Here is an 11,169-nt window from a genome sequence, read left to right on the forward strand (position 1 = left end):
CTTAGGTCTCTTTTATATCTTTCCCCTCTCACCCTAAATCTATGCCCTCTAGTTCTTGACTCCCCGACCCCAGGGAAAGGACTTTGCCTATTTATCCTATCCATGCCCCTCATAATTTTGTAAACTTCCATAAAGTCACCCTTCAGCCTCCGACGTTCCAGAGAAAACAGCCCCTGCCTGTTCAATGTCAACTATACTTCACTCTGATCAGACTCAGCTGGTTCAAGAGGTAGAGCGGGGGCGCAGGTGCTCTGTCTTTGTGGCTCGTTGGTCTAGGGGTATGATTCTCGCTTTCGATCTTCGACGACGCGGCCGTGCGAGAGATCCCGGGTTCAAATCCCGGACGACCCGCGTTTCATGACTTGTGCAAACGTGCCTGTTCAATTTTCTCAAAAAACACCTTCGTTAAACGGGTTTGGGCTCCCTGGCGAACCAATGGGACAGAAAGCAGCGAAGTGAAATGATTGGCGATACCGTTGAATAGTTTGACGTGAGTGGTGCGGTGTTTGAGGGCTGTCAGCGATGAGGGTCGATTGGAAATTTGGGACAGCTCTCTTCGGAGAACTGAAGTTTGAAATCTGGCCCCATTGAAGCTTTCCAAGTCATGCGAAGTCGAGACAGAGAAAGTAATGTAGTCAAAATGCTCCCACGCCTGAAAGGATCGGCAATGTTTTAAAGTCATGAGGAAAAGAACCAAAAGTGACATTAGGAAGAACGCTTTCGTACAGGGAGTGGTTGAGGTCAGTAAATCCCTAACTGACACTGACAAAGAGGCAGATTCATTAGACGCAAACGGGAACTCGGTGGTCATGTTTAAAGTAACAATGTGCAGAATTACATGGAGAAGGCAAGAGAATGATACGAATAGAGACCCACGTTTAGTTACTGTGTCGACCCAGCAGAGCGAAGGTAGACCACACGGCGTCTATTCAGAGTGAAATCACAGTTCGGCCAACAGAATGTGGGAAGTTAGAAAAAGTTTTTATTTACACAGCCTCCATCCGTCTGCGCAACACCATATAAGGCGACAGCAGTGGAGATCTTTGACATCAGTCTCGAACGTGCATGCCACGCGCCAAACGGAAGGCTGAGGGGGCCTGTGGAAAACGATGCTGTGCTTGGGAGCCGAGTCGCGCAGCGGGAGCGTGCTGTGCCCATAACTCAGAGGTCGATGGATCGAAGCCATACTCTGCTATTGTTCAGTGTCTCCTGGAGCGACTTTCCTTTGTGATGGTATCCTGTCCAGCATCTTGCTTTTCAAACGACTTCCTGAATGTCTCTCCTGGCGCTCTGTTCTTTTCCTTGCCATGTCATTTGCTTCCCAAAACTTCGGGTATCTGAGCTGAATATATCACATCGATACACAAGTCGAACACAGTTGCGCTGGCACCCTTGTGGAGCTCTGAGTTGTCTTGTCGTGTTCTCTGTCGGTGTGTCCTGATCTCGTGTGAAACCTTTTCTCTCAGATGGCAATGAACCGGTGAAGTTGAAACACATGACTTGCTGTTTTTGTCCATTTCCTGCAGTAAAGAAACCAACAGCCGTGTAATAAAAGACTTTCTGCAGTATTGCTGTGTCAAGACAAATTCTGAACACCAAGCAGGCTGCACAAAAATGCACTCATATCAATTTACCTGAGGGAAGAGTCTCCGGCGTCCATTTCTCTCTGTCCCGGCAGCACAGCATCTTTCTATCTCTTGTTAACAGGACCTTTGGATCAAGTTCGAAGTTGTCCATTTCCTACGCATGACTGTAACTGACTTATCCTGCATCACGTAATAGTGTGAGAGAGCAGAAGAGTGAATGGGCTCTGCCTTTCACCAGCACAGATTGCAAGTAGAAACGAAATGGTTCAATTATCCACCAGTGGAGAGAGCCCGATCCCTGGGGACGGGACAAACAGCAGCGTCCTGGGAGCAGGGACACAGATTGAGAAGCAGATGTTCTTGAAACTCTTCCTTACGTGCAATTCTGGGAGCAATGTACAATGTATTTCGTGCTGAGCAAGTCTCAGCTGCTTCCGGAGGTGGCTGCACCCATGGCTGGTGGCTCGTTATTCTGGGACATGATTCTAGCTTTGGGTCTTCGAACATATGCAGCCGTGTGAGAATTCCCGGGTTCCAATCCCAGGCGAACCATCATTCCTTAAATTGACCTGAGCAAAAATGGCCGTTGAATTTTCTCAAAAAGCCGCTTCGTTAAATAAGATCGGACTGCCTGAATTAGGGACGGCGCAGAGCTGCCATTGCAGTGAACACGGCGAAGGGAAACACTTTTTCAAAGTGAAAACAAGTATTGCAGATTTTTCGCCCGCGCAATCCGAGTCTGAATGAATCCTCCACCTGTATTACGCTCAATTCTGAGGATGATATTTCAGGAAGCGGGGAAGTGAAGTGATTTCAGACAGCGCTGAATAGCTTAACGTGAATGGTACCGGCCTGAGGAATGTCAGCAATAAAGGGAGATTGGAAAGTTTGGGGCAGCTCTCTTTGGAGAACAGAGGGCTGAAAGCTGGTCTGAGTGAAGTTTGCCACGTCATGAGGTGTTTAGACAGAGGAAATGATGCAGTGAAAATGTTCCCAGGCCTGAAAGGATCGAGAACAATTTGGCAGAGATTGAAAATCATCAGCAAAATAACTAAAAGTGACATTAGGAAGACCGTTTTCGCACAGGGAGTGGGGTCAGTAAGTCGCTGTCTGACAGTGACAAAGAGGCAGATTCAATGGACACAAAAGGGAATTCGGTGGGGCATGTTCAATGTGACAATGTGCAGAGTTTCAGGGAGAAGGCGACAGAATGAGACACTTATTTACATATTGTGTTGAATCAGCAGAGCTAAGGTGGGCTGCATGGCCTCAGTCTGCGCTGTCACACATTTTGTGATTCTGAGTGAAATCGGAGTTGGACCAACAGAACGTAGGAAATTTGACAACGGATATATTCTGCCCAACAGGATACTCCATCACAGCAATGAAGGTGTTTTGACATCATTCTCGAAGGTACATGACACAATGCAGATTCAAAACCGAGTATTCCTTTGAATGACTGAGTAATTTGTTTACAGTTATTCAGTTGAGGTGAGCGGATTTGCGCATTGAGGACTCTCCAGTTGATAGGTCGAAGCCGTTTTCTCCTGTGTGATAGTCCCACCAGCACTCCAACTTGCTGTGCTTCCAGTCAGTAGATGCAGATTACTATCCCATACTGATACACGGGCCACGATGACCCAGCTGTGGTGACAAGCTTGTGAAGGTCTGAGTACTCTTCTCCTGTCCTCTGTCTGGCTGCTATGATCCGAATCATCAAACCTCTCTTCTCCGAGATAGGAATAAACTGGTGAAGGTGAAACACGTCAGTTGCGGTGTGTTCCATGTGCAGGAGGCCCTGCAGTAATTCCCCACGCTGTTTCACACAGCAGCATCCTCTCGGTGAATTACGCTTGGCAAAAAAAATTGATTGAACCAAATCAGTGTCCGCCACTGGATTTTACTGACGCCGTTTATAAAATTCAGGCTCACCGTTAATGTGGAGAGAGGATGCCAGACTGTAGTTTCCGCTTCTCCTGTTGAACAAAGATAATTTTAACTGTGTCCAATGAGAGGAAAGGATTTTCAGTTGGTGGGAAACATTTCTATCTGAACTCGCTGTCACTCTCCTGATAGATTGAAACATAAAGCTGGGAGTCTCTGGATTATGTTGTAAACATATCAGCATTATGTTATTCACACCGCGCTGTCACCAACTGAACGAAGCGGCTGCCCAGAGGGAGACGGCTGTGTTTAAATCCCGTGATGAACTGGGGGAGCTGAGCATTTGCCCAGACAATGGGCACACCACAGTGTTCACAAATCAAACTGACAGCAAAGTTTCACGTGTGATCGAAAGTTTCCGCAATGAAGATTCGGCTGAACAGATCCCCAGAGTGAACCGACTCCTTCTTTCATTTGAAATGCAAGAAATCGACTCCAGTGAGCCTGGCATGATTCGAACACGGAACCTGCGGACCTGGCGTCAGACACGCTACCGTTGCGCCACAAGCTGACGCACGGCCCGTTACTTTGATTCATGCTAAAGGGAAGTGATCGCACTGCAATGATTTTACGTTATGAGTAACAACGGAGATCAACAGTTCATGTCTGTTCTGTCTCTTCCCCCTCTCCTTCTGTCTCTCGAAACAATTTCCAACTCTACCTCAATAAAAAGCTGAAAGAACTGCGGATGCTGTATATCAGAAACAAAAAACACGCGTTGCCGGTGACGCTTCCACAGAACTGATGGTGATTGGGAAAAAGTTGGTTTATATGCAGGAGATACCGTGGGAGGAAGGCGGATGCAGTAAATCATAGATCAGGACAGACCCCAAAGCGAGGGAAGAACTGTTGGACAGAAAAGGGAGTTGATAACGATCTGCGTGGGAGGGTGAATGGAGACTGTTCGTGGCTAAGAATAGGTCGTGTGCAATGACAGACGATGTGATAACAAGGCTTGGTGTGTGTTGTAGGGACGAGGATACTATGGATTTCAGGCCCTAGAATTATTGAATTCGATATTGGGACCAGAGGGATGTAAGGTCTCCAAGTGTAATATTCGGTGCTCTTCGTTCTGCTGGTGCTGAGCTTCGCTGGAACACGACAGCAAACCTGAGACAGAGATGTTGGCCAGGGAACAGGGTGGGGTATGGAATTGGAAGACAACTGGAAGCTCAGGGTGTTTTTTGCAGGCAGAACGTAGATGTTCTGTGCAGCAGCCGCACAGCTTATGCTTCGTTTTCCCCAATGTAGATGAGACCACATTAGGAGCAGCAAATGCCGCTTCACCTGGAAGGTAAGTTTGGGCCCTTGGATACTGAGGAGGGAGCAGGTAAAGGGGCTGGTGTCACACATTCGGCAGTTGAAGGGGAAAGTGCCGTTGGACTATTGGGGTGGGAATGGGGTTAGGGTTGATGGGAATGAAGGAAGAGTGGACCCAAGGTATAACTCCTGCTCATTTACCTATCTGCCAAATAGAGGAATTTGTTAAGTGTGTACAAGGACATTTACTGATTCACAATGTGGATGTACATCCTGGCGTGGGTGCAAACCCTAAGGGACAGCAACCATAATTCTATTAACATTAGAATAGTGATTGAAAATAATATAACAGATCTAAAAGTTGAGGTTCTAAATTGGAGGAAGACTCAGGTATTAGGCAAGATCTTTCAAAAGCTGATTGGGGGCAGATGTTCGCAGGTTAAAGGACTGCTGGAAAATGGGAAGCCTTCAAATATGAGATAACAAGAGTCCAGACACAGTATATTCCTGTTAGGGTGAAAGGAAAGGCTGGTAGGTTGGGGAATGCTGGATGACTAGAGAAAATGAGATTTTGGTTAAGATAAAGAAGAATGCTTACATCAGGTATCGACAGAGAGATCGAGTGAATCCTTAAGAGGGAAATCATGAGGGCAAAAAGGGGATATGAGATAGCTTTGGCAAATAGAATCATGGATAACCCAAAGGGTTTTTTATAAATACATTAAGGACAAAAGGATAACAAGGGAGAGAATAGGGCCCCTCAAAGATCAGCAAGGCAGCCTTTGTGTGGAGCTGCAGTAGATGGGGGCGGGGGGGGGGGTGGCGGGGGTGAGATACTGAACGGATATTGTGCATCAGTGTTTACTGTGGAGAAGGGCATGGAAGATATAGAATGTGAGAAAGTAGATGGTGACATGTTGAAAAAATGCCCATATTACAGATGAGATCTTGATATGCATAAAAGTGGATAAATCCCAAGGACCTGATCAGGAGTACCCTAGAACTCTGTGGGAAACTGGCTAAGTGATTGTTGGGCCTCTCACTGATGTCTTTGTATCATCAGTAGTCACAGGTGAGGTTCCGGAAGGCTCGAGGGTGGCTAACGTGGTGCCACTATTTAAGAAATTTGGTAAGTAAAAGCCAGGGAACTATAGACCGGTGAACCTGACATCCGTGATGGGCAGGTTTTTGGAGAGAATCCTGAGAGACATGATTTACATGTATTTGGAATGGCAAGAATTGATTAGGGATAGTCAGCATGGCTTTGTGCTTGGAAAATCATGTCTCATGAACATGATTGAGTTTTCTGAAGAAGTAACAAAGTGGATTGATGAGGGCAGAGCGATGGACGTGATCTCTTTGGACTTCAGGAAGGCGTTCATCAAAGTTCCTCATGGGAGACTGGTGAGCAAGGTTTAATCTCATGGCATGCAGGGACAACTAGCCATTTGGATACAGAACTGGCTAGAAGGCCGAAGACAGACGGTGGTGATGTTGGTGGTGGTGACAGGATGGTTGCTTTTCAGACTGAAGGCCTGTGACCAATGGTGTATCACAAGGATCGATACTGGTTCCGCTACTTTTTGTCATTTATATAAATGATTTGTATGTAAACGGATGAGGTATAGTTAGCAAGTTTGTAGATGACACCAAAATTGGAGGTGTAGTGGACAGCAAAGAAGGTTACCTCAGATTACAACGGGGCCTTGATCAGAGGGCCCAATGGGCTGAGGAATGGCACTTGGAGGTTAATGTAGATCATTATGAGGTGCTGCATTTTGGAAAAACAAATCAGAGCAGGACTTTTACACTTAATGGTAAGTTCCTTGGAAGTGTTGCTGAACAAAGAGACCTTGGAGTTCAGATTGATAGTTTTTTAAAAGTAGAGACGCAGGCAGATTGGATAGCAAAGAAGGCGTTTGGTGTGCTTTCCTTTGTTGGTCAGAGCATCGAGGATAGATGTTGGGAACTCATGTTGCCACTGTACAGAACAGTGGTCAGGCCACGTTTGGAATATTGCATGTAATTTTGGTCTGCTTTCTGTCGGAAAGATGTTGTAAAACTAGAAAAGGTGCAGAAAAGATTTACAGGGATGTTGCCAGGGTTGGAGGTTGGAGGGTAGGAAGGTTTTATGATGATTTGGGCCAAGTGCTGGCAAATGGGACTAGATTAGGTTAGGATATTTGGGCTGCATGGATGAGTTGAATCGAAGGGTCTGTTTCCGTGCTGTACATCTGTGTCACTCTGTGAGACTCCATGGGATTCTCTGCCCAAGAGAGCAGTTGAGACGGCTTCATGAAGTTTATTGAAGACACAGTTGTGTGGGTTTTTGCATGGTCGGGGAATTAAGGGTAGTCTGGATAGTGCAGGTTGGTGGAGCTGTGATCTTAATGAATGACGGAGCAGGCTTGACCAAATGGTCTACTCCTGCTTCTGTTACTATGAATCTGTAACACTGCATTTCCCGCGGCAGGAGTTTTCCCACGGCACAAAGGAGGTTTTCTAAAGTATATTTAAACCCCTTGCTTTGCTTGAACTCAAACTGCATTGACTTGGAGGAGAGTGGGATTTGCAAAGTGTCCTCTCCTCTACACGTGCCTCAACTGCAGGGCAGCTGTCCGGCCCGCCCTCCATTGGTGACGTCACAACGCGCATGCAGCCCTGTCAGTTTCAGAGTGAAACTCCCTCCCTCTGGGCAACATCTGGGAACAAAGCAATGTCTCCCCCTTTCCATATACCATCCTCCAGCAGCGAGGGGGAAGGGAATGTAGGGGTGGGTGAAACACTGTTCACTTGTAGCAACTGGAGAGAATCCAGGGAGGGAGCAGACACTCCAAAGGTGCTCCCATACTTTCTATCTCTCTTAAAGCTATTTTCCTTGTGTATTCCCTCAGTTTGGCACGTATACAGTTTGCACCCTAGAAAAGGATTGCTCCTTTCCTCATGTTCACAACTAAAAGGTTAGATTCTCAAGGAACTGAGCAGCATTTAAGGGATTGGCACAATGCTCAAAAAATGTAGGCCCCCTGGGCCATGTGGCTCGTTGGTCTAGGGGTATGATTCTCGCTTCGGGCCTTCTGGTGCGTGGGCATGCGAGAGATCCCGAGTGCAAATCCCGGATGAGCCCTTGTTTCTCACACTGCCTTGTGCAAAAACGGCCAATCAACACTGAAAAAGCAGCTTCATTAAACGAGATCCAAATTCCTGCACACTGAGCATGCTCCGCGGTGTCAGCAAACACTGCACATGACCCGCCAGTGTCAGCAAAGCACTGTGCAAACGCATGGGTATCCGCAGAAACGGCGCGCGAGCTCCTTTCCATGGAGCAGTGGACAACCTTGGAGGACCGGAAGGAGTCTGGTCCTCCTGCCAATCAGAGCCGGCCATTGTCGAAATGCAGAAGTTGCACCGTGAGCTCTGAAGTTGCTGCTGCTTTGTTCTCTCTGCATAAGGTTAAACTTCACCCCAGACTGTAACTTCCTTCCTCTGTCTAACATTTGTGAGTACAACAGTGTTTTTCTCACCACGTTTTCATTCTGGGGTTCAAGAGTGAACCGAGGGAGGGGCCAGACTCTGGAAAAGTTGATCCAGGTCTGTGTGTCAACTTGCAAACACATGGCAAATGCAGTACCACAATGTAAAGTTCTAGCCTTTGCAGTGTAAAAAAAAAGCAGAAAGGAGATGCATTGTTTAAATGGTGATATGTTGAGATGTGGCGAAAATGAGATGCTGGAGATCAGAGTTGAATATTGTGGCGCTGGAAAACCACAGTTGGTCAGGCAGCAACTGAGGAGGAGGAGAGTCGACGTTTCGGGCACGAGCCCTTCATCAGGAGTGATGCGTGGATAGACAAAGGGCTCTCAGTGTCCTTCTACACCAGTCACTGCCAGTTGTCAGAAAGGTGCAGCAAGCAATGAACAAAGCAAGTGGTATATCCGCAAGAGGAATTGAGTTCAGAAGTGGGGATGTCTTCCTGCAATTAGGTCGGTTATTGAATGTATTCAAGGCTGAGTTCATGTGACTTTGAAGAACAAAGAAGTTATGGGAGAAGGCAAGAAAATGGTTTTAAAACCAGTACAGAACAGTAACAGAGTCATACAGCACAGAAACAGACTACTCAGTCGAACTAGTCCATGCTGGCGGTGTTCTGAAACTAAACTGGTCCCACTTGCCAATGATTGGCCTATATCCCTCCGACACTTTCCTATGCATGTACTTATCCAAATGTCTTTTAAACATTGTAACTGTACCTGCATCCAGCAACTCCTCTGGACATTGATTCCTCACACGAACTACTCTGTATCTTTTAAAAAAAGTTGCCCCTCATGTCTATTTAAAATATTTCTTTCCTCACCTTCAAAATTTGCTCCCTAATCTTGAAATACCCACACTAGGGAAAGAATACCTGCCGTTCACCTCATCTTTTCCTCTCATGATTTTATAATCCTCTCTAAGGTCACCTCTCAAACTCTGATGCTCCAGTGAAAAAAGTCCCAGCCTATCCATCTAGATGCAGGTCTATTTATATCCAGTTATGAATGTTGAATGCTGGTGCCAGCTGGAAAGACAAATGACCTATTCCTGCTTCCAATTCTCTCACTGTGTCCAGGACAGCAAGAGACCATATGACATAGGCGCAGAAATTAAGCCATTTAGGCCATCAGATCTGCTCCACCATTCAATCACGGCTTTACGTTTCTCGACCCCATTTTGAAATATGGATTTGGGAAAGGCAGATCAGGGCAGGATCTACACATTTAATGGGAAGTGTTGTTGAATAAACATACCATGGCGTGCTGGTTCATAGTGGAGTAGCAGGTAGACAGGATAGCAAAGAAGGTGTTTGGTATATTTGCTTTTACAGGTCAGTGCATTTCAATGCAGATGTTGGGAGGTCATGTTGTGGCTGTAAAGGACATTGATTATGCCACTTTTGAAATAATGTATTCGGCTCTGGTTTCCCTGCTACGGGAAAAGTGTTACGAACCTTTGCAAGGATTTGGAAAAGATTTACAAGGCTATTGCCAGAGTTGGAGGGTTTGATCTATATGGAGACGCTGTATAGGCTGGGCTGTTTTCTCTGGATCATTGGGGGCTGAGGAGTGACTTTATAGAAGTTCATAAGGAGCATGGATAGGGTGAATATCCAAAATCTTTTCCCCAGAGGAGGGGAGCCCAAAACTAGAGGGCAGAGGTCTGAGGTGAGAGGGGAAATATTTAAAAGAAACTTTACAGGCACCTTTCTCACGCAGAGGGTGTTGTGTGTATGGAATGAGCTGCCAGAGGAAGTGGTGGAGGCTGGTATAATTAAAGCATTTTAAAAGGCATCTGGTAATAGGGAGAATTGAGAGGGATATGGGTTATGTGCTGACAAATGAGACTATGTTAATTTGAGATATCTGGTCAGCACGGACAATTTGGACTGAAGGAAAGCAGAAGTGTCATTGTGAAGACTGGACTTTCAGAGCAGTTTTCAAAGATGTTTTGTCCTTACTGGGAGCAGAAGCTACAATGAAATCTTTCATTGTGAGACAGCAACTGATTGAGTGAGGACATTCAGAATATTGGTGGAAAGTGGGAATTTGTTGCAATGTGGAGTTGAAGTGCTTTAAGTAAAGTGTGCTGAGCAGGGAGACAAGTGAATGGTTAGATGAGTTTTTGTTTTAAACTGCTCATTTCTTTCAGCTTCCAACATTGTATTTCCAATGCTGTCCACCAGTGGGAGTGGTGAATCAGCAACTGGTATCGTTAGAAGCCTTATGATTTTCAGTACTGCAGTTAAAGCATTGTCTCATCAGCTTTGTAAAGGTTACTGGCAGCAGCGGGAGGTGTGGGCTGGATTCACTAGAAATGATTAAGCAGTTAGATAACACATGTACAAGAGGGCAGGGTGGACTTGTCTTTCGATTTGCAGAAGGTGGGAAGTTCTGGTGCTGCGGTCCATGGCAAACACAACTGCGGTAAATCATAGAATCACGACAGCGTGGAAGCAGGCCATTCATCCCATCAAGTCCAAACTGACCCATTCGATGAGCATACCACCCAGACCCACCCTATCTAGTTGTTTCTGCCGGTGAGTGAGACTAGGTCACAAGATTAGGGGGAGTAGGTTTAAGACAGAGGAGAAGGAACTGCTTTTCCCGGAGAGTGGCGAATCTATGGAATTCTCTGCCCAAGGAAGCAGAAGAAGCAGCCATATTCAAGGCATAGTTCGATGGGATTTTGTAAAGTAGGTGAATTTAGGATAGTCAGGATAATGCAGGTAAGAGGAGCTGAGACGATGGATAGATGAGCCATGATCTTAATGAATGGTGGAGTAGCTCGATGGACCAAATGGCCTACTCCTGCTTCTGTTACTGCGAATGTATGAACATGCATT

The sequence above is a fragment of the Chiloscyllium plagiosum genome, unplaced genomic scaffold (genome assembly GCF_004010195.1).
Source record: "Chiloscyllium plagiosum isolate BGI_BamShark_2017 unplaced genomic scaffold, ASM401019v2 scaf_3763, whole genome shotgun sequence".
Classification (NCBI taxonomy): Eukaryota; Metazoa; Chordata; class Chondrichthyes; order Orectolobiformes; family Hemiscylliidae; genus Chiloscyllium; species Chiloscyllium plagiosum.